Source organism: Cupressus sempervirens, chromosome 3 (genome assembly GCF_028749045.1).
Source record: "Cupressus sempervirens isolate cs-2001-9-10 chromosome 3, ASM2874904v1, whole genome shotgun sequence".
NCBI lineage: Eukaryota > Viridiplantae > Streptophyta > Pinopsida > Cupressales > Cupressaceae > Cupressus > Cupressus sempervirens.
In genome coordinates this window covers 1,041,920,552-1,041,944,466 of record NC_143120.1, presented here as the reverse complement: position 1 = coordinate 1,041,944,466, position 23,915 = coordinate 1,041,920,552, and the positions used below count along the sequence as shown (strand labels likewise).

General features: G+C 39.1%; 1 protein-coding gene across 2 annotated transcripts in view; it reads right to left on the bottom strand.

Annotated features, from left to right (window-relative positions):
* The window catches only part of LOC149570290 (Leucine-rich repeat protein kinase family protein), a 260,412-nt gene that overhangs the window by 213,909 nt on the left and 22,588 nt on the right, over positions 1-23,915 (bottom strand). The gene's annotated exons all lie outside the window — the stretch shown is intronic.

Here is a 23,915-nt window from a genome sequence, read left to right as displayed (position 1 = left end):
TTGTTTACAATACTTCTATCAAATCACATGCATACCCAAAATTGTCTGTATACTAATTGTCTAACATTTTGGAAAATGAGAGTGCAGCTACAGAATTCTAATAATGAATTCAATCTGCTCTTAGTAGTGTTTTTCCTCCACTGTAAAATTTGCAGCAAATAACTTGTGGAGATGGGTCACTTGCCATACAAGAGGAATAAAGCAAATAACTTGTTGGTGTTTTTAAACTACCAGGTTGCTAAGGACCTAATACCAAGATGCAGAGGACAAATTTCAGTCTAAGGGTTAGCTACTTCCTATATTCAACTGAAATCTCTTCAGATCTGGACCAACATCAACAAAATCACATGGATTTTCTACACTTCAGGCTCTGTAGGGCCTAAGCGGGTGCACCTTAGGGATGGAATGACTGGATATTTGATACTTTCTTCACAATTCACTCACTGATATTCTTTTCTTCAAATCTATCCCCTATAGCAGAAATGGTCACAATTCCTCTTAGATTTTCAAGTAATTCTTGATCACAGCAGCTAACTATAACATACAGAGAACTATTGCAAATAAGTATTGACCAGCGGTTTGTTTCTTCATACAAAAAAGTAAAGGTTGACTTGATTTAAATTTGTGCTTTGTGCAACCATATGAATTCTTCATTATGCATCTGAACTAATGATCACTGCCTTACCCATTGCCACACAGAGTCTAACCAGCAAAACTTGACCTATTTAATTGTCTTACAATTAAATCAAATCATCAGCAGTTAACCCTAAACCCCATTCTTATGAATATCCCTCTCATATTACTGGAAACCCTATCAATTTATTGAAGCATTTACTTAATCTGGTGAATTAAAAGCAACAGCAAATTGATATACAACCTATCCTAGTTGTATTAAATTGTATGAAACTTGCTCATTCAATCCCAACATAACCAACATATAAAAATGGAGACAGAATTTAGAGACACAAATATGGCAGAACTTTCCATTGTATTAATCTTCTTTGAAAACAATACATTTACTGGTATAACTCAAGAACAACTCAAAATATGACAGAATGTCATTAAGATTCACTAGTGTTCCTTGATTACAAAATTGAATACAACATATAACATTTACACAAAAGCTAACTAGACCGAATGCAAAATAGCATAACACGGAAAATTACACAGATTTCGGACTTCAACTCCACATCTTGGAAATCCCTTTATAGGAAGAATTGCAACAAGCTTCAGATGAGAGGACAGATGTCAAAATTCTATTAGAAGCAAATTACAAAGATATTTTACATTGGTACTGTTATCTCCAAAATCTGCACCCTGAAAATTTGCCTTAAGTCCTAAAACTCGCAGCGATTTTGGAGAAACATGGGATCTGCCAAAAGTTGTGGGTAACTTATAACTTGGCTGAACCTCCGGATTCTAGGCCGGTTCTTGTATGATATATCTTATACCTTACTTATACTAATGGAGAAGTGAAACTTTCAGATGGAAAAGGGTAAAATGATAACCTAAAACACGGAAAACTTAAAGGAATACGGTGATACACCAAGACTAATAAGACAGATTACTACTATACCTGAGACACAATGAAAGATTTGACAAGACAATCACAAGAAACCTTATTTGGCATGCCAATCTCTCTTATTCTCCTCTAACGTTCTTTTAATAATCCTTAAAAGGTTCTTATTTGTACTTTCAGCCAAACCATTACCCTGAGGGTAATAGTTCGATGAGGTATTCAGATATATACCTTTCTTTAGCGCCCATTCAGACACTCTTGCTCCCACAAAGGCTAATGCGTTATCAGAAATGATCGAATCAGGAACACCAAACCTTGTAGTCAAATCATCATAAAAATTAAGTACAGCTGATTTATTTGCCTCTCTTAATGCTACTGCTTCAGTCCATCTTGTAAAATAATCCGTAGCTATAAGAATCCACTTGTGACCTGAACTAGAGCTTGGATTAATTGGGCCTATGAAATCAATACCCCACTTCATGAATGGTTGCTCAACCAAAATCGGTTGCAAAGGTAAGGCTGCCAGCCTTTCCTTGCCAGCAAATAATGCACATTTTTGGCATTTTCTTGACCAACTATGGGCGTCTTTGAACAGATCAGGCCAATAGAATCCTGCCCTCAACACTTTATACGCTGTTGTCTTTGGGGCAAAGTAACCCCCTTCATCATGAAATTGTTCCAAAATCTTGCTGGTCTGATCAGCACTTATACAACGTAATAACATGCCACTATGGTCCTTTCTAAACAAAACATCATGAACCAAGACATAAGGAATTGATTGAAGTCTGAAATACCTGCGTTTCGCTCTATCCAACCTCAAAGGACACTCCCTTGTTTGCAAAAAATGTGCCATTTAAGTCAACCAGCAGTCTGATTGATTACCTTCAGCCTGATTATTATCAATCATCAACAGATTTTGACTGATTTCTACCTCTTGAAAGCTGTTATCTGCCAACTGTTCGCATAATCCCTTGCCCCTAACCAGCTTGGTGATATGGATATCAACATCATACTCCATCACCAGAGTAATCCAGCCTACTCTTTTTTCGTTTAAATCTTTGCTTAACAAAAACTCCTTCACGCTTGGATGAGAAACCATTAGATGAATTTTGCTGTTGGAAACCAGGGGTTTGAATTTTTTAAGACTTTTAATGACAGCAAAAACATGCTTTTCAACAAAGTTGTACCTTTGTTCGAAATCTTGCAAACCTTTGCTGAAAAATGCGACAGGTTGCTCCAAACCTTCATCATTTTTTTGCACCAGCATTGCTGAAATGGCATCAAAACTGCCATAGGCATACAATATAAAATCTTTAGTAAAATCTGGATTAATCAAAGCAGGGGCAGCGGACAAGGCCTCTTTAATTGCTTCAAAACAACGCTTTCCCTCCTTTGTCCAGCTGAAAACTGTATTTTTCTTTAACATTGCTGTTAAAGGCTTCAAAAGATTAGCAACATCAAGTATGAAACGTCTCACAAAATTTATCCTACCAAGAAAACTTTGTAGACCCTTCTTGTGGCTGGGTAGTGGTAACTCTAAAATTGCTTGAACTCTCTCAGGATCTATAGTAGTACCTTCCTTTGAAACAATATAACCGAGTAGTTTACCTTCATGAACAGCAAATACAGATTTCCTTGGATTAAGAGAAATACCGAACTCCCTGCATCTTTCTAATACCTGTCTAAGATGAAAAATATGATCCTTAGCCTCCTTGCTGAAAATAGTAATGTCATCCAGATATACCAGCACTATCTTGTACATTAAATTTCGAAACGCTATGTCCATAGCCTTTTGAAACATAGCTCCAGCATTCGCTAGCCCAAAAGGCATCCTTCTGTAAGCCATGGTTCCCCATTTAGTGGTGAATGCTGTCTTGAACTAATCTTCATCTTTTACCAACACTTGATTATAACCAGAATAACCATCTAACAAAGAAAACCTTTCAGAACCTGAAACAAATTGTAAAATCTGTTCCATAGATGGTAAGGGATGCCTGTCTTTTAATGAAGCCCTGTTTAAGTCTCTAAAATCTATGCACAAGCGTATTTCTCCATTTTTCTTTCTTACAGGTACTAAGTTAGAGACCCAAGAAGTATGCTTGATAGGAAAGACAATCCCTCCTTCTAAAAGTTTGTTTAACTCTTTCAGCATTAGAGGTTCTAGCTTAGGATTGACAAGTCTCTGTTTTTGCCTTATAGGTTTGGTGTTAGGCTCAAGCTCAATAGTATGTTGGGTTAATTTAGGGTCAAAGCCTTTTAGATCAGAATAATCCCACGCAAAAACATCATTAAACTCTTGAAATAATTCAAAAAAAACTGCTTTTCTTGTGGTGAGTTTATCTTACCAACTTTCAACCTTTTTCCTTTAGAAATTTCCAGCGCCTCGTAATGTTCTTCCTTCACCAGCAAACTAGTTTTATCTTTTTTCACCTGATCATCTGGATCAAAGATAGTTTCTAAAGTGACCAAACCTTTAGGCAACTTGTTTGTTTTCAGCTGAATAACCTGATCACTATATTGCTGACTGAATTTATCCTAATTAGCAATTGAAAACACATCTTCTTGCAACAAAAAACTTAAAATCTGTTCATCTGAATCAAAAACCTGCCAATTTATGTTGTTATCTGGTATTGAAGGTCTAACCACCACCTTAACATGATGTTGTTCATTCTTTTTTGAGACATTTTCAACAATATCAAATTGCGCGCCTACTGCTGCCAGCCTATCAGCAAACTGATTATTTGCTCTAGGTATAGATATTATGTTAAAAGCTTGAAATTCTTCTATAATATCCCATACCCTATTTTTGTACAGCTTTAAAGTATCATTCTTAACAGAAATCAGACCTCTAACCTGGTTTACAATGAGTTCGTTGTCCCCAAAAACTTGCAAGCGGGTTATGTTTCTCTTTCTTGCCCATTCCAAACCTTGCACCAGTCTTTCATATTCAGACACATTGTTAGAACATGCAAATGAGAAGCGAAAAGCAGCAAAATACTTATCCTCCTCTGAGGTGATACCAGCATTACCCCCCCCCCCCAACACCATTCTTGCTTCGTGATCCATTAAAATACATCTTTCATACCTGATTTTCTTGTTCGCTGATCTGATTTGTATTTTTGACCAGATTTGGAATTTCTGAACTTTGATCTAAAATCATATAATTTCCAAAACCAACATCATGAACAACGCTATTTTGACTGTTAGAAACATTTTCAGCAGCCCATTCATCAAGCAAAATATCCAGGATACCACTAAGAGGTGTGTTAGGATCTACTACCTCAGGTTCATCATTTTCACATGACATCAAATTTGCATTTATAGCAGCAGGAACGTAAGGCTCTATATGGTCTTTTGCTAAGTTTTCGGATTTAATGGTGATCTTTGTACCATATCTTGACCTAAAGAGCATATGAGACCAATCTGATGAAAAATAGCCACCAATCTTTGCAGTGAAATCTCTAGATAAGCATAATGCAAAATATGGCGGAAGATCTATGACATAAACATCCTGAGGTATTGAAAAATTTGGGCAAGCATGCAAAGTAAGACTAGCGTCTTTAATGACACCTATTGTGTTGACGGCTGACCCATCCAATTGCACTACACCTTTCTTGAGAGGTTGATATTTCAGCCCTAGCTGATCTGCTACCTTTTTAGGCATAACTGAACTTGTGGCTCCACTATCAATCATACAATTGTAAACCAAATTATTGCCTATGATCAAAGACACATAAAAAGGAGGTTTGACAGCTGGAACTGCTGTTTTACTGTTACCTTCTTCATTATTTGCAAATACGGTATTTGGCATATTTTCACCAGCATTACCTCTTTTTGATAATTCAAATCGCAACATGTCTATTTACCATACAAGTAAAGAAATCAACGCATACAAACAATAATAGCAGAATAATATTCACATATGCCAAAACTTACATTAGGCTTCATAATATTCGCAATAGCAGATGATTCATGCTTTACAATGATCCCAGACGGGATATAAATACTATCGCCGAACTTTCCCGAAGGAGTCCGTCGGCCACAACATTACATCCGCTACAAACTATTTACCTGTCGGCTACAAAAAACCACCGAACCCATCCAGTCGGCTAACACCATCCCCCCCAAAAAGAAAAGTCGTCTCCTCGTGACTGACAAAATATCTGAGACAAATTAACAAACAAAATACATTAACAAAGTGACTACAACAAGAGATATCTGCTTCCAACACATCACTGTCACCTTCGTCCCGTGCCTGTAGCCTCTGCTAACACAACACTGCCTCCTTGATGAAGCTGACCTTGATAGCCACCTGTGCTGCTTTCTCTGTTTTCAATTCCTCGGTACCCTGAGCCAAGTGTCGCTGCACTGCCTCCAACTGGATGATCAGCTCCTCCCGAGCTCTCTACGCATCCACCAAGATAGCCTCAAAGCCAACACCTGCTCCCACTGCCTTTGGTACACAGAAAGTCCATGCCTGTAGCAACTTCAACTCTTCTCAACTGGTCAGACTCCCACGACTGATATCCGCAACGACAAAAATGCACGGAACACACTATTTCTGTCATTATCTGCCGATTCTGCACTCTTTCTGGCAACCACGGATGCGTCCTCTTCCCTTTGGCACCATCTGTAACTCATTCTGAACAATTTGAATCTGTAGTCGTTTTTTTTTGTTTTTTCTTTTACTACTTCCTCTACAATCCACCACAAATCCCTCTGCACACAGAAATTCTTCTCCTTCCCTACATAGATTCCATCTTGGCTCCTACAATTTTACTGTGCTGCCGCTAAACGCAAAAGCGCCCAAACTAAATATGCCATATTTTTTCCACTCCTCACAAAACCCTGAGCTTCTCCTTCTGGCAGAACAAGCACTCTTCTTTATGTCTCTATTTCCCCGCGGAAGTCTAGCTGGAGGAGGGAATGGAGTTTGAGGCTTGCGTTCAGCTTCATGCGTTCCGATGCCTCCAATGCTTTGTTCAAATGTTTTCAGTGCCTCCTCATCCCAACCGATCCGTCTCAAAATCCTGTGCAATCCTTTTGTGCGGACTCCTATGTTTCTTTCTCCTGCACTATCTTGGCAGCGAATGGCAGTAGGAAATTGCCATGGAACAAGAGTTCGAACCCCGTGGTGGCCATTAAGGGCGTGGCGGACAGCTCCAAGGCGGAGGAATGGAACGACAACGTACTTCAGACGAGGGATTCAGAAGTTTTATGCCCACGGCTAATTTTTGGCGGAGGAGATTGACCGGCGGAGACACTCTGACTGGCAGAGGAGTTTTTTTTTAACCCGGGGCCTTCCTTTTTACCGGCGAAGACTGCCCACGGACCTTCCCTTGTTACCAACAGAGAAAGACTGTTTGGTGATCAACGCAGAGGAGAGAGCGGAGTCTTTCTGGTATAAAGATTTAGAAGTGCAGAGCAGAATATTTCTAAGTCCGCGAGGCTTTCCTTGGCGGAGAACTTTACAAGTTTTATGCCCGCGAACAGCTGCCTGCGGGGCTTTTAACAACCCGTGGACAGACTGTCCGCGGGGACATTCCTGTCACTCCCGCGGACAGGCTGCTGCCCGCGGGGTCTTTGACTCTGCCCGCGGACAGGCTGTTGCCTGCGGGGCCTTTCTATCCGCGGGGCCCCCAAAAAAAATTATTATTTTTTTTTTTTTTTTTTAAAATTTTAAAAGAAATCAAATAACAAAGGTACCTCCATTTTGCCTCCAGGCATCACCATTCTGCAACGACGATGGAGTCAGCTGGCCATCCTATGACAGCGACGGAGTCTTCTTGGCACCATATATTTTGAATTTGGATCCGTTGATTGCCGGAGGTACCTTCTGCCCGTCTAAAGTTGATAATTTGATCGCTCCATTGTCGCCAACCTTCCGAATCTGATATGGTCCAACCCATCTGCCCTTAAACTTTTCCACTTTGATTTCATTCTGACCATCGTACGCCTTACGTTTGTTCTGATTATTTCCTTGCTGTCAGTGCCCCTCCACTAATTTTATGCTGCGGTGTAACCTTTTCTTTCCGCGCGGTCTATTCACCATGTACCGGACAATGGGATCTTTCGTTTTTCTGTGTTCAAACTGTATGTTCTTCCCCTCAGCTTCAGCCATGGCAGCTTTTCCTTCTTCCGCTTCCTTGCATTCCTCCGGACATTCATTTTCCTGTGTTTTGTCACGTTCGTCGACCGTTAACATATTGCAACTCGGAAACAGTTCGTAGTCTTCCATCTGCCAGTGGAACAGGCCATTCACCGAGTCCAGGTCGTCATCATTCGATCCTCCATCAAGTCTCAATACTCCCTCTTCGTCTAGTTCCATTCTCCTCTTTGCTTCGTCGTCAATTTCACCGTCACTCTCTGAATCTGACGATGCTGCCTCCTCACCGACCATTTGTGTATGTAGGTCAATTGTGAATCTTTTGCCTCCGTGCTCCATTGATAGGGTATTTCGTTTCCAATCATGTTTTACTCTTGCTTGCACCAACCAATCCCGTCCCAGAATAGCATCATATCCTTTTCTTTTTAATGGAATGACCACAAAATCCAATAAAAATGGTTGCGTACCAATTGTTACTGGTTGCACTTTCAAGATTCCCAACGGTTTGATTCCATGTTGCTCTGCCATGAGCAACTGAAATGCAGGTGGCCACAATGTCGGCTTTCCCAACTTCTTCCAAGTATCCTCCGGCAACACATTCACGCCAGACCCTCCGTCGACAATTGTGTCTGTCAAAACATTTCCCAAAATCCCCATCTCGACGACCGCCGGATGCCGTCTGGATGTGAGTGCCAGCAGCATTGGGTCTGTTGTCATCACTTCCCTACTATCCCTTCCTGTGTCCTCCGGTGCTTTCGAAAACGGTGTATGATTCAGAATGGCCATCCGTAACTGGGGCATTGTGAGAAGGAGGTCACTTATCTTGATCGGTATCTGCGTTTGTAAGATTTGTCGTACAATGTTTTGTTCTGGGAAGTTCCTTGCCAAGGTGTCGGTGATATCCTTCAACTGAGATGTCCCCGCCGACGATGCCTTTGCAATGTCCGCCTACGCTTCCCCCACTTTTCTCTTTTCCTCCGCTTGCCTCCGTGTAATTGCCAGAACCTCCTCTACATCCATGCCAACAGTGATCAAGTTTACTCCAGCCTTTGGACACTTGGAATCTTCGTGATCGTCGGGTCCGCACCATCTGCATAATAATTTTGGTGTGTTTGCCGTTGTACAATCCCGTGCAAAATGACCCCACAAATTACACGCTCGGCATTGAACGATCGACCATCTGTTTGTATCATACTGAGTTCGACTTCGGCTCCCATTATTATTGTTATTATTGTTATTATTTTGCCCTCTGTTATTATTCATGTATCCTCTGGATGTAGCACCGGCGGTATTCGTGTATTCGCTACTACCCGACGGGGAAGCCTCCTGTGTGAGAAACACCTGCGGAGATCCTCTTGTCTTCATGTTAAAGGGGCACTCCTTTGTCGAATGGCCCATGATCTGACAAATGTCACAGAATTGGTTCTTTGGACACGATCCTTTAGTATGCCCATCTGTCTTACACTCCGTGCACCACAGCTCACTGCCTTTTGGCTCCTTCTGCATGTTTTTAAATTCGTTCATCATGCGAACCATATCCTTCTGTAGGGCACGAACCTTCTTGCTGCTGCCTTCATCATCGCTGCTATCATCTCCGGCAGGCTCGTCGTCATCAGAATCAGAGGAGCTAGTTTTCTTCTTCTATTCACTTTCGAGGTCCAGTGCTCTGTTATACGCATCCACATATGACGACGGTGGCACAATTTTCATTTTCCTCCGCAACTGCGAGCGAAGGCCGTCCCATCTTTTCTGCAATCCGTCCGCCGGCTTGCTTTCCATTTTGTTTATTAAGTCTTTTAATCTCCTAGCATAGACACAGACAATTTTGTGCTTCCCCTGCTTGGTATTGAAAATTTCCGCTACGATTTCATTATCATCCCGCAAGAGTTTAAACTCCGCCAAGAACTCCTTTTTAATCTTATCCCAGGTATCCAGCTTTTGCGGATCCGTATCCGAAAACCAATCAATCACGACACCCCGTAGGGTTGCCGAAAATTGCCTGACCCATTCGTCGGCATCTGTGATTCCATTTGCCCGCCAGATCGTCTCACATGTCTTACAATGTTGGATGGGGTCGGCTGTACCATCGCCTTCAAATTTCGACAGCTTTTATTTGGGTCCCACCATCACAACACTGGAGGTCTGCATTGTCACACCGGAGGTGTGCATTCCTACACTGGCAATCGGCACTCCCACACTGGCGGTCGGCACTCCCACACCGGCAGTCTGAACTCCCACACTGGCGGTCGGCACTCCCACACCGGCGGTCTGCACTCCCACACCGGCAGTCTAAACTCCCGCACTGACAGTTTGCACTCCCGCACCGAAGGTGTCGACAGCTGCGAACCTTGGTGAAGAAGAAGGATCCTCTGAAATTGTTTTCCGTGGAAGTCTATCTCGGACGAAGAGGTCACTCCACGCTCGTGCTCCCTCAGCACTGCGAGCCGTGCGAGTTGATGCTCTTCCATCTAAATTTTTTTCCCTCGGCGAACACAAATTCAAGAACTCCTCCCGTGCTTCTTCCACCAATTCCACCCACTGCCGAGTCTCCTCCAACAATTCCTCCGCACTTCGGTTTCCGTCAGCAATCTTCTAAAATCTTTGTCGGCATTCAGCTTGCTATGCCAAAATTAAATTCTCCTATGCAGTACGGATTCCATCTTTTCCCTTCGCCTTATTCTGATCTTTGTTAAGCTGATTTGGCATTAATCTTCATTCCTCCCACCTTCCAGATTCATAAGGCAACGGCGCCAAATGTTTACCGTACAGGTAAAGCAATCAATGCATACAGACAATAATAGAAGAATAATATTCGCATATGCCAGAACTTACATTAGGCTTTATAATATTCGCAATAGCAGATGATTCATGCTTTACAATGATCCCAGACGGGATATAAATACTACTGCCGAACCTTCCCAAAGGAGTCCGTCGACCACAACATTACATCCGCTACAAACTATTTGCCCGTCGGCTACAAAAACACTGTCGAACCCATCCAGTCGGCTAACAATGTCAACTTGACCAGGTATTGCCAAAGAATCCCACATACTGATAGATACATTCATTTTCTTCATATTTTCAACAACATTAAAAGGAATTGATGTATGTACCTTAGGCTACGATTTTGTAACAACAGGTTGTGCTTGTTGTTGCTGTTCTACGTTGGCATGTGGGAGATTTGCTAATGGAGCTTGCTAATTAGTTGGCTTATCTGATCCAACGATGGCTGTATTACTAGTATTGCTGTTATTACTGGTTTTCTGGTCCTCTAAAGCCCTCTTTTTATTCCTAGAATAAACAGCAATATTAGGATCAGCACTATTCATACCACAAAAATCCTCTACCTGCCAATTTAGGAATGAAGCATCTGCAGGGGGTACATCTTGTTGTTGCTCCATTTCAGCCTCCGGTGCATGCTGCATATATGTAGCGTTTTGTACCATCAAAGCTTGTTGAATGACACCATTTGAACAAGTAACTTGACTATGAGGTTGATTACATGGAAAACACCAGTCATATTCAGCAGCCATATTATTTTGCATTGGTACAGGTACTATCTCTTACCGGATTTGCAGCATTTAAGGGTGCTGGATTATAAGGTTTATATGGTCTTTGATTTATGCTCTGCTTATTTCCAGCATTGTACTCTTGAAAATTTTGCCTATTTTGAATCTACCCTTGGTTTTGTGGTTGATATCCCTGATTATTATGCTGCTAGTAACCTTGATTTTGCTGCTGGTAACCCTGATTTGCAGCAAAATTTTGTGATTTAAAAGGTTGCCTTAGCTGAAACTGCTGCTTTTTGAGATTAACCAATTCATTTCCAAAAGTTTGCATTAAGCTTTCAATCTTTTGCTGACCTTGTTTAATCTCTTGCAGCTCTTGGTAAGGTCCTGCAACAGCTATCTCTTGGCTGGAAACCACTAGTAATGGGCTGAAAGGTGGCATTTGCAAAGGTATATTTGGCTGTATATTCGAAAAAATAGGCAAAAGAGGTCTAAGAGCAATTTTACCTGCCTGTATGAGGCTATTTTCTGCCCTTACTGATATAGCAAATGCTTGTGGCAGCGTATTACCTCCCATAGACTGAATCATGACAGAAATGTCGCTGTTCAAACTCTTAAGAGAGTATAAAAATGCATGATCAGCACTTGGTCTAACAGCAGCAAGTATCCTATTCCATGTCCTTTGAAAACGTGTATTGAAATCAGTCATCTGTTCTTGTGGAGCCCTTTTTATGGTTGTTAGCTGTTCTACCAATGACAAATGATCAAATTTGTCTTCAAAAAATTTGGTGAATGCATCACCCAATTCATCCCACGTGCCTATTGAAGCCACTGGTAAACTTTTGAACCATTCCAACGCTTTACCTTTGAATGAAGCTATCAATAACCTGATTGCTACGTTTTCTTGTGACATGATGAACGTTGCATAAAGTTGCTATATCCCTAACATGCTCAAAAGCTGTAGTTTGGCTTTCTCCGATAAAATATGGCACTCCTTTCAAAGCTGCTAAAGGGATATCATTATGCTGCTAGAGATTCATAAGGACTCCTTTGATCAAAGGGAACAAAAGCAAAATTTCTTGGCTGAGCCATTATCGGTAGCTAATAACTTATCTGTTGTTGATGTATTAATGATATAGCTGGTCCAGAAAATAAATTTGCAGCCGAACTCGAGCTTGCTGTTGTATCTGCAAAAAATGTAGAAAATTTTGATTTCAAAGGCTCGATTTTCCAATTGGGACTTACTGAAAACGTGTTACGAGTTTTTCTTTGATAAACTCGAGTACCCTATGCTGATTTCTGATTTCTCTTTGCTGGCTTTGTTCTAGCAAGGGTTCTTCCACGCCTTTTAGGTGTTTCAAGCTGTAAATATTCAAATGTATTTGAGCTTCTAGTTTGTACTTTTCTCATTAACAACACTGATCTGTACCTTTCTTTCCCACAGAGTCGCCAGATATGCAGAAAAAATTATAACTCTGCTGTTCGCACATCAAAAACAGCAGCAAATTCCTTAAAAAATAAGGCAAGGGTCCCACCGAGCGTGCCAAAAACTGTTATCTCCAAAATCTGCACCCTGAAAATTTGCCTTAAGTCCTAAAACTCGCAGCGATTTTGGAAAAACATGGGATCTGCCAAAAGTTGTGGGTAACTTATAACTTGACTGAACCTCTGGATTCTAGGCCGGTTCCTTTATGATATATCTTATACCTTACTTATACTAATGGAGAAGTGAAACTTTCAGATGGAAAAGGGTAAAATGATAACCTAAAACACGGAAAACTTAAAGGAATAAGGTGATACACCAAGACTGATAAGACAGATTACTACTATACCTGAGACACAATGAAAGATTTGACAAGACAATCACAAGAAACCTTATTTGAAAATCTGCTAATTCATATCAATAATTTAAGAGAAGGTTTATGAACTTGAAAATATATGAAAGGAATTTGATCACAATCGAATACATCAATAATTGAAACACAACTCAAAACCTACGAACAGCTATTTTAGATAAAGAAGGTACAAGATAAGACATCATTTAGAAAGGCCTATTATTAAAACACAATTTGAATAACATCAATCACCTTTACGCACACAACTAAATCTGTCAACTCCAAAACTGGTTCCAATGAAACCTTTATTTCCATCAAAGGCCCTCATAACAGTACATCTGCATAATGGATCAGAATCATGGAGAAAAAGGTGCCAAGGACAAAATCACATAAGCATCCCCTCTTAAAATCTGAACCCCTTCCTCAAAAATAAGAGCAGTATATATCAATAATACAACTGTCCCAAAACAGAAGAAGCTGGGTCGAAATAATGACTCATTATTAAGCACCTCTGAAAAGTCCAAAAACATGCTCGAAATATCTCGAACTGAAGTTCCACCAACCATGCATAAGAAAAGTGTAAAAAGTCCTCCAAACTGTCAATAATCACCCCATAATGCACTCTGAAGTCTGCAGTCTGAACTTAGGCCTCTAAAAATAAGAACTGCAGCTGCCCCTTAAAATTTGGCATTTGAAAATACCAACCTCTCCTTCAACTCGTCTTGACTCTTGACTTTTAATTATTTTTAACTGCATGAAAGTTATTATTAAATAATTGATTTGAAGAATATCAACTACTTAATAATAATTACAATTTGATATTATGCAATTAAAAAAAACGAAAATAAAAGTGCAAGACTAAAGTGGCATTATTATAAAATTGCATAAAAATTTATCATTATCTATAAGTTGATTTATAAATTATCAACTAAAGACATAATAATATAATAATTATGTTAAATGCAATGCAATTTAATAATAATGTCACTTTAGACATTATATTATAAGTCTATACCACTATTTTTATTTTTAACAAATTGCATAAAAAAGGACGACTCCCTTGTTTCACTCCATGGACCCGAAATTTTATACAATGTAATTGAGGAAAGGTAAAAAGCAAGGATTGCAAGTTTATCTTGCTATTTGGAACTCACGGAAATGAGATATGGAGTCGTTAGGATTAAAAGAAACCCTTATCCGCCATGAAGCACCTCTGATCTTGCTTTTTCGCTGGTGAAAATTGGTCATTTCGTGCGGGTTTCATCTTGCTGAGTCTTGGAGCAAGCCGATGTCTGCTGTCTTTCAAAACTAGGCCTACGTTTTTATTATTGCGACTTTCTTTTGCTTGCCAGGTTTCCTCTATTTTGCTATATGGATAAGTATGAAAAAGACTCCAGCGTTTTCCTTTTTCCTCTTGCTGTATACGAAATTTTCATGAAGATGTATGCAAGATTTTCTACAGATAAAGATTGCTTTGCTGAAGTTATTATAAAGACGCCATTTTATGCAAATTTCTATGGTTTTCTAATGAAATCTTCTGCATTTTTTGCCTCTTTTCTGGAAGTTAATTTGTAATCACTGGGTTCCAATTTTTTTAGATCTACTTCAGTTACCAAAGAGGGTTTGTGCTGAATACGAAATTTTCATGAAGATGTCTGCAAGATTTGTTGTAAATAATGTTAATTCTTCTGCAAGTTGCCACGGTATCAGACTCATCTGTTACTTGCGAAAATTTTAGATGGAAATTGTGATAGTGTCGTATCTCTATGTGAAGATTTTCTGCCTTTTGACATTCCATCGTTTTGACTTTGCTATGTTGCCTTTATCTATACGGGTTTCATCTTGACTGTATGAATTCATGGGTATGTAAGAGAAACGATTCCAGCTGAAGTAACTTTATTTTATTTCTTTTGTTGTATGAAAGTTCTATAGGAAACCCAGATAGTGGTTGACTTGCCGGATGCTACCATACAGAAGTTATGAACATTCTGTGACTTTTGATGACAGTTTCTTCCTTATTTCAAAACACTTTCTCACCTTCTTCTCAATCAATATCATCTAAACTGTCTTTAACATCTCCCATGTTACTTCTTGCATGAATATTACCTGTTTATTGGAGCATCCTCACATTCATTTGCTTCCTCAGATTCCTCTTTACTTTTGGCATGAAAACCTGCGTTTTTCTTTTTACTTTATCATTGGTTTATACTGTTGTCATGAGGCCTTTTTGTCCCTAGACAGTCTACATTACTTGTAGATGATGATTACACTATAGAAACTGGGCATGATATTGGTTCATTTTGGCTGTAATGAGGTTTTCATACGATTTCTTTTGGCTCGGATCTGTGACCTTGAAAAGTTATGAAAAGGAAACATGATGACTTCTTATTACAGCAGGCTGCTAATATAAACTTTATTTCTTCCTCAGATCTGTCCCATGCTTTTGTAAGGCTCTTCCGTTGCATGCCAATTTTTTGAACACTTTTCTCTCACCATTTGCTTCAGCTAGAAATGATTATGTATATGGATACTATTTCTCATCTCAGGTCTGTGCTCTACTTGCAAAGACTTTCTGCAGATCTCTGTGTCACTGGATCTCTGCTTGAAGTCGTCATGGGATCAGACTTACTGTTGTATCAGAATTGATATTTTGTCTTTTCGCTGTATATGAAATCTTTATTTGATGTTTGCCAAAGAACCGTTGTAGAAGTAATTCTTTACCAAAAGTTATAACATACACTGACCTCTGCAACTGTTCTTTGCTTTTGATACCTAGATTACAACATTCGTGTAATGTTATGCTGACTTGATTTGTATCTTTGACTTGAATCTGATTTCTCTTCATCAGCTTCTACTTTTATTGCTGAAAGTTGTAAACATACTTGATATTTCCATTAAACTTTTGGAATGTAGCTATATCTCCTTCATGCTGGACTTTGCCTGTTCTTTGTATGCGTCTCTTTTGTTTTTGCTCAATCCATTGTTTGAGTTCATATGCTTTACTGCTTGCTCAAAGTAAAAGGTTTCAAAAACTAAAAATAGTTTGTCCCTTTATACTTTTATTTTTTCCGCTATTGATCTGCATATCAATTTCTATCTATTGATCTGTTCTGTTTTCAGCAGCTCTTAAAGTAAAAGGTTTCAAAACAAAGATGAATTGTCCCTTTATACTTTTATTTTTTCGCTATTGATCTGCATATCAATTTCTATCTATTGATCTGTTCTGTTTTCAGCAGCTCTTAAAGTAAAAGGTTTCAAAACAAAGATGAATTGTCCCTTTTATACTTTATTTTTTTGTTATCGATCTCTCTGTCACTAATATATGCCTGTATCTTACTGAGATGAATAGCATGTAGGATGGTAAACGCAAGATTGAGTGAGTCATCAGCATTGCTTAGATCCATTGGATCTAACCCATTCTCTTCCTTGTGAATACAGGAATTGGAAGCACGGAACGGGCGATGTCTGGAGCAACGAGAGGATGGACGCAGTTGGATGCCACATCACCAGTCATTACAGGCAATGACTGGTGCCCATGAACCTTTCTCCTTTTACTCTTCTATTCAGTTATTGATTTCAGTAGGGTATAGATGTATGTCAGCACGTAGAGACTACTCTCACAGTCAGATGTGTGGAAGAAATTTACTTTTAGCATTTAATTTCTGTCATGATTTACTCCATCATGCAAATATTGAACATTATTTCAAAATGAATAAAATACTTTTCTTTGATGTATTTTCTAAAAATCACTTGAAAGTAATAAGCATGTATTCCTTCATTTGAACATGTGTGAAAAATGAACAACAGGTACATTACAAACATTCTTTGTACTTGGATCAAAAACTGGATGCAGTTACAAAACTGGTAGGTGGCACTTTATGCACGTCTTTGAGCAAATTTTGTTAGTCTTCAACCTCTTGTTGCTTTCCTTGCCTTTCTCTTGTCTCCTCTGCCTCTAACTGCATCCTTGATTTGCCTAGTTGCTGTCAACTAATGGTATAGCCTTTATATCAGCAATGACTTCCCAAATGGCAATATTAGTATCCACATCAAGCCATGTGGCATCCCGGATGGTGTCTAACTCACCAATGCTCTTGTTCCATTTAGTATCAGTTATAGCCTTTAACTCTCCTATGACCTTATCCATATTTGATTTGATTCTGACCAGAAAGTCAATCATGTCATAGACAGCTATTACATTTGTCTCATTATTAAAATAGGCCACAAAACATGGATGTCTCAAAATATCCTCAAAAGAGGAGGACCATTCTTGTCATTCTTTTATTACTCCATCAGCATCTAGGATAGTAGGAATAAAATTTGGAATCCCAGTAGCAGATGTTTTCATCTTTCCTTGTATTAATTGCATTTTTCGTGAGAAAAAACCATGTAATTCCTTTAATCTGTTAATCATCTTTCTAGCATTGATAATTATTGCCTTGGGTAATTCTTTCTTTTGGGGCAATAGGGGAACCAAACTATCAAAAATTTGTGTATATGGCCCCCAAGTTGTAAACAGAGGAGATAACAAGGCTAATGCTTCTGAACACTGGAATTCAGCTCCTTGCATAGCAATGTAGCTACTGTGCACATTTTGTGAAACAATTTGTAATGCACCTATTTTATGCATTATCAAGCTCTGGATTGTCTTGATCTCTACTTCCTTGGCACCATCCCATTCACCTATATCCATCTGCTAACTCTCTCCCACATTTGTTGCATCAGCTTTTGTTTGGGCTTCTTGGTCTCTCACCTCTGTGATGGGCCTTGAAATATTCCCAAGGCTTCTTATTTCTTTTTCTAAGGCAACCACCCTCTGTTCTAGGACATAAAGTCCATTTCAGCTCTTCTTCATACTTTTTCCTAGCATCAATGGATATGTTGCATGTTTAATACAGTTGTTCTTGTAACATATCCATTTTGCTTTTCCCCATCAATGATGTTGTGTTCATCAAATTATGGATTTGATCATTGGAAATGGTAGTGACATTCCAAAATATCACATTACCTTGGGGGGCCTCCTTTATCTCCATGAGGGTTGGCTTATTTCCTTCAAGAGCCATGCTCCATACTGCCATAGTCTTGCTGTCAATATTAAAACCAAAACCCTGCAGCTCACCAGTTATATTGGTCTCTTCAAAAGAGACTTACTTATCTTGCCTTCTGATTTGATCTAGCATAAAAGATGAGCTCAGCTCCCATCCTAGGAAAAGAAGCATCCCACTTCTTGTTACAAGCTCTCTAGCTTCTTCTACTGTGAGGATCTCACTGCTAGGATCATATTCCTAAAACCTATGCACCAACTCTGCAGTCTTCTCAGGGGAATCTCCTGGTTGCAGTTGTAGGGTAAGCTCATTCTGCTTAACTTTGTATAAGAATAACTTGAATTCATCTGATTTGATGAATTGATCATGCTTCATAAATTCTTGAGCTTGAATAATCCGCTCATCTAAAATCTGAATTTGCAATTCAATTTTATTTGGGATCTTTTCATGCTCCCTAGCTTGTCTTAGCAAGAAATTGTCTTATTGTGTCAAAAAAATTGGATCCCCTAGGCAAAATTTGCAATGCCTTTCCTCTGACCTTATCAGGGTGTAAAGAATCGAACTGGCTCCCAACTTGAATATTGATGCACAATTTATTGTCTTTTCAATATTAATTAGCTTTCTAATTTTTGTATGTTTCCTATGCAAAAATAAACCAACAAATTCAAGAAGTTTGAAATGATAATATTAAAATCAGACAATAACTGGACAAACTTCCTGAGCACTTTATTTTGGGAAATCATAAATCAGAATTACATAACATTAAAATGGCACCTGGATTGCAAATTCAGTTTGTCAAACCGTGATACCAAGTGCTTCCTAATTATTCACGATGGCTCCTAAATGCCAAGCCCAGCTGTAGAAGATAACTGACCTTTAATTGCTCACGGAAATGCTGATTGTTGTGTGAAAACAGCAGGCAAGTGAGTTAGAGCAGAGACGTGTCTCTCAAACCCCTTGGTATGGGTTGCTAGTTGTGACGCAGGCTTCAGCAAATGATGCGCTGGCTTCTAATCAGTCGTCTCACCTCAACGTAAGGCTGTGAGCAATATCTAGGCACAGATGTTACTGTCGTCCAACCCCTTTAATGAAATCTGCATAAGTTTCAACCTTGGCAGCCAGTATACAGACAATTTGCAGCCTTTCCAATATCAGTTTGACCTCCAATGTAGACTTTTAACAAGAAACGTACATCTCCTTAATTCAGAAATTAATTACTAACAGATTCTCCAAGCCACAGGGAATACAATTAGAGAATTCCGACAATTGTTTACCTCAGCACAACTGTCAATGATGAATCTCAGAATTACAACATCAATCTCCCAGATACAGATAATGACAGATGGAAGATTTAACCAGTGAAACCACTATACTTCAGCAGTGACTTCAAACATCAGAAACTCAAAGACCCTTATACTTCAGCAGTGACTTCAAATGAGCTCTCATTTATAATCTTCCATTGGCCAAAGTTTCCTAAATAACTCCACCTCAGAAATCATGGAAGTTTCCCAAAAGAACTCAACACTAGAAACTTTCCAACATGCTTTTTAGAAATATCTCTTAATGTAATTATTATAACAATATAAACATTATTATAATAATGCAACTCAATGATTAATAAATAAATAAAAGCTCATGCAATTATTAACTTTAATAACTGTAGGTGATGACCAACTACTGAAGCCACCCACTACACTGCCAAAAATAGAAACTACCAAAATTAGACCTACTAAAAATAGTAAATCTACAGCTGAGACCCCAAAACTCCCTGTCAACTCACGAGGGTCGCTATGATGAGCTAACTCCATCAACTGCATAGATCTGCCAAAAACGGGGACATTACACAAGGATCCCAATCATTTTTTGTTTCTTCCTACCTTGTGCCCATGACGAACTTTTTGGGTGGTCATTATCAACCTCAATGGTTATGACATCCTCTTGTTGAGGGGATTGAGGCTCTGCCCTGTCTCTGATTTCAGCAGGCACCTATGCCATTATCTAATCAAAATTGTCCAGGCACCTATTATATCTGTCTAGGTATGCTGCCTCATTGTAGAAACCCTGAAATGATGGATCAGATGCCTTCATGGCTTCTTCAATTTTCATTATCTTACTCCATCTTTGGGTTCTATCCCTACACACCTCTGTCTCTAAACAATTCATTATACAATCCTCTTCCCAATTTGATTTACTACCAGGGAGGGTATACTTCCTCATCTATTTAAGAGCATGCCTCACCAAATCATTTGGGTCATATGTCCTAGCAAGGGCTGAGGGAAGCTTGAACTCTCCCATGCACTGATCTATCTCCTCTATAGCATATTTTCCTATTAAAAAGTCACCTATCTTTGTGTTCCTTTCTACAAAAGAGCCTCTCTTAACAATTGGGCCTAAATATTCTTTATTCATCATCAGCAATTGCCAAAATTCTAACTGGCCAAACCTTTCAAGGATATACTTTGGCAATACATGAGGGGGCTGTGGACACCCAAAAACCCTTATAATTGAAAAAATTTCATAGAGAAACAAACTAGCCCAATCATGACTAAGTACCCTATCCCCATTTGGGCAAGCAAATGGTCTTACTAGCATCCTTAGACCTCTAGGTACTCTTTCAATTATATCTACTCACATGCTTGTAATAGCAAAAACAAAATCATTGTAAAAAGAAATAGCACTAGCATAGGGATAAAACCTTTGCCAAAAGCGAGTCCACATTTACACGGGCAAGTTCTCTCCATTCTCTTCAGTGGCTTCAATGAAGTTTGGACTGATATGCCCTATATTCTTGTAAAGAATGATGTGCATCAGCAATGAGTAATGGAAGAATCTAAAGTTCCCAAATTCTCCATTCTGAGCCGCCACAATTTCATCACACATCCTATTGATGATATACTCCACAAAATCATACCCAACATTATGATTGGGATCCTAGATATCCAAAGCAATGATATATATGTAGCCTGGGGCATTATTGTGCCACCAATTCCTATCACCTTGTTTATCCCAAAAATTGTGTACCTGAAATATTTGTAGAAGTCAAGTGGCATTAGGTCTCCTACCTTCTTTGGCATCTCACCCTTCTCTAACCTTGATTTGGGAATGTGCCTCTTCATGACTTCCAGTAAAGAAACTCTTCGAAATTTTGAAAGTTTCATTCATCTTCTCCATTTCAATTGCCTTTGTCATAAATCCTCCTAAGTCAAAAACCTCAATAAAAGTCTCCCTATCCAGTCTGCATAGATACCCATATCCTTCCTATGGAAAGCTTTAGTTGTTGGATTATAGGATTTGATCAATGCCTTCATTAGATCAACATCTATTATTACTTCTAGCATTATCAATTTTGCCATATTCCTAACCCACAAGCTGCAAATTGGTAACTTTGCAAACCTATTCTAATGGAAATACCAGAAAAGCTCATTTCCATTTGTATCAGATACAATGGCATCTCTACAGAAAGAATACACATCTCTGAAAACATGTGCATTCAAAGTTTGAACATCAGAAGACACTGAAAGGAAATATACCCACTCCTCTGCATATAAGGTTGCCAACTTGGGTTTTGCCTATTTAGTAGCTTGTGAAGACTCCTCCACGTCAATCTGAGCTATTAGCTTACCTTCTTCCTGTGCCATAATTTCTACAATCACATTCCTTACAAACAAACTCTATCAATTTCAACTTCTGAAAGCTCTGAAAATCTCTGCAAATTCTGGAAATCTCTTTAACACTTTAGCTTCTATCTCTAGTTTGTGCGAAATACTGTAGCTCAGAAAACCATTATGTCAATCTTATTAATAGAGAAAAGAGTAGCAGAATGAGCATTTATGTGTCTTTATGTCAACGTGCGTGAAAAATCTCAATTTCTGTAAAAGTGTCAAAATCTACTTGCACTACCAACCTTTCCTAACTTGTTAATGCACTTTTGACAGGTGATCGCTTTTGAATCATAATGACGCTCCTTCACAGTCATTTTTTGCATTAAAACCCATTCTTGCGACCCAGCGACTCCCTTTAGTTGTCATTCCGCGGTCATTTTCCACTTTAGCATCTAACACTGGCGATCGAGCAATCATAGCTTTACACCCTTTTCATCGCTTAGCGGTCTATTCAATATTTTTGGCCATTAACCATGAGACTAAGCGCCTTAAGGATCTGACTCCTTTCACAACTTTAATCGCCCAGTCGCTCTATCTTATCAGCATATACACTTACTATTTGCAACCACGCGAATGCCCTCATCAATCATGAAGTCGCGGCTTCACACGCCCTTTTCACTTTTAAGTTTTTATTCCTACGACTATGCGATCAAGATATTGTATGCAGTTTAACCTTAAGACTTCGTCGGGTCGCAATTTAGGTTATCTGATAACAATTTTGCTTCGCAACAATGTAAGCAAAGGATATTTTATGCTCTTTCAAACTGGTCGTTGCTTCGCAATATATCCTCACTGACACTTCTTTAAGCTTTGATCCTTACTTGTTCACCTGGTCGCAATTTAAACATTTCTTTTGATCCTTAACTGTGTGACCATGCGAATGAGCACTTTAACCAGTTTCACCATGTGGCAACTTGTCTCGATCATTTTCTTCATATCATTGCAACAATGCGATCACATATATCTTTCCTATAAACTGACTACGTCGTTGAATCGCTAACTTCATAATTCTTATTTTTCTTAACAGCACGACAAAGCGAACAAAAGATTTCATGCTCTTCGCAGTAATGATTGCCAAGTCACAACTCATTCTATTTATTGCTTGGCTAATAGCGCGACTGCACAATTCAACATTTTCTTAACCATGTCGCGTAGTCGCGGTCTGAAGACTTGATATCTATTTTAACCACACGACCCAGCGAACAAACACCTTTTGGCTTCATAACTGTCTTTGCCAAGTCGTTGTTCATCCTGCATAACATGATTCGCTTGCCATGACCGCACGACCAAAGATAACATCAAGTGTTTTAACCTGGTCGCTTCTTTGCAATCAAACCTAACTATATAGTCACCCTTGCGACCATGCAATTAAAGATTATTTATGAGCTTCTAACCAATTTCGCACACTAGTAGTTATCGATCAAACTTTATCTTTTGAAACCTCAACCGTGCGAACATAACCATTCGCCCAGTCGTTGTGACAATTAATTACATCTTTCTTATTCAAGCAACCGGACTGAGGCTTCATTGACTGTTTCGCTCAATCGCGGTGTAAAAGGCAACTAGGTGCTTAACTGCTCCGACTAGGCAATCAAAAGAAATTTCACTACTTCGCTGAGTCGCATCATAAAATGCCACTGTCTGATAAAGAGCTTTGACTGTGCGATCAACTTTGGTCGCTAGGTCACACACTTAAAAACTTTATGAGCTTACATTAAGACGCCAAAATGTTAAAACAAGATACAACCCTTTGAAACATTTGAAATTTTAAAAAGCTCAGAAAGGGAGCGGATATAAAACAAAGGGTTTTTTTGCTAGGGTAAACAATTTTATGAAACTTCAAGGAAACCCTAAGCGCTAAGAATGGGCCAATTTTATTAGGTTTAGGGTTTTTACTAGAGGATTGAACATATTACAACAAAACCCTAACTACACATCACAATTCAAGACATTTTCACATTGAAATTTTCAGAAATTGGGCAAAGTGAAAATGAGGGCCAACAGATGGTTCGCTTGCCATACAAGAGGAATAAAGTAAATAGAGGAGGCGTTTCAGCCTAAGAATGCAATGCCCAACTGAAATGCTCCACATGTGGCTAAGGTTTATTGCTGGTACATCCTCAAAGGGCATGTTGTGTGGAAACAAATGGTAGCCACAATAACTTTGGAATTGACTTTCAAACTCAGCCTTCAAACTCATATATTCTCTGAATTTCTTCACTAATTTTGCACAAGTAGA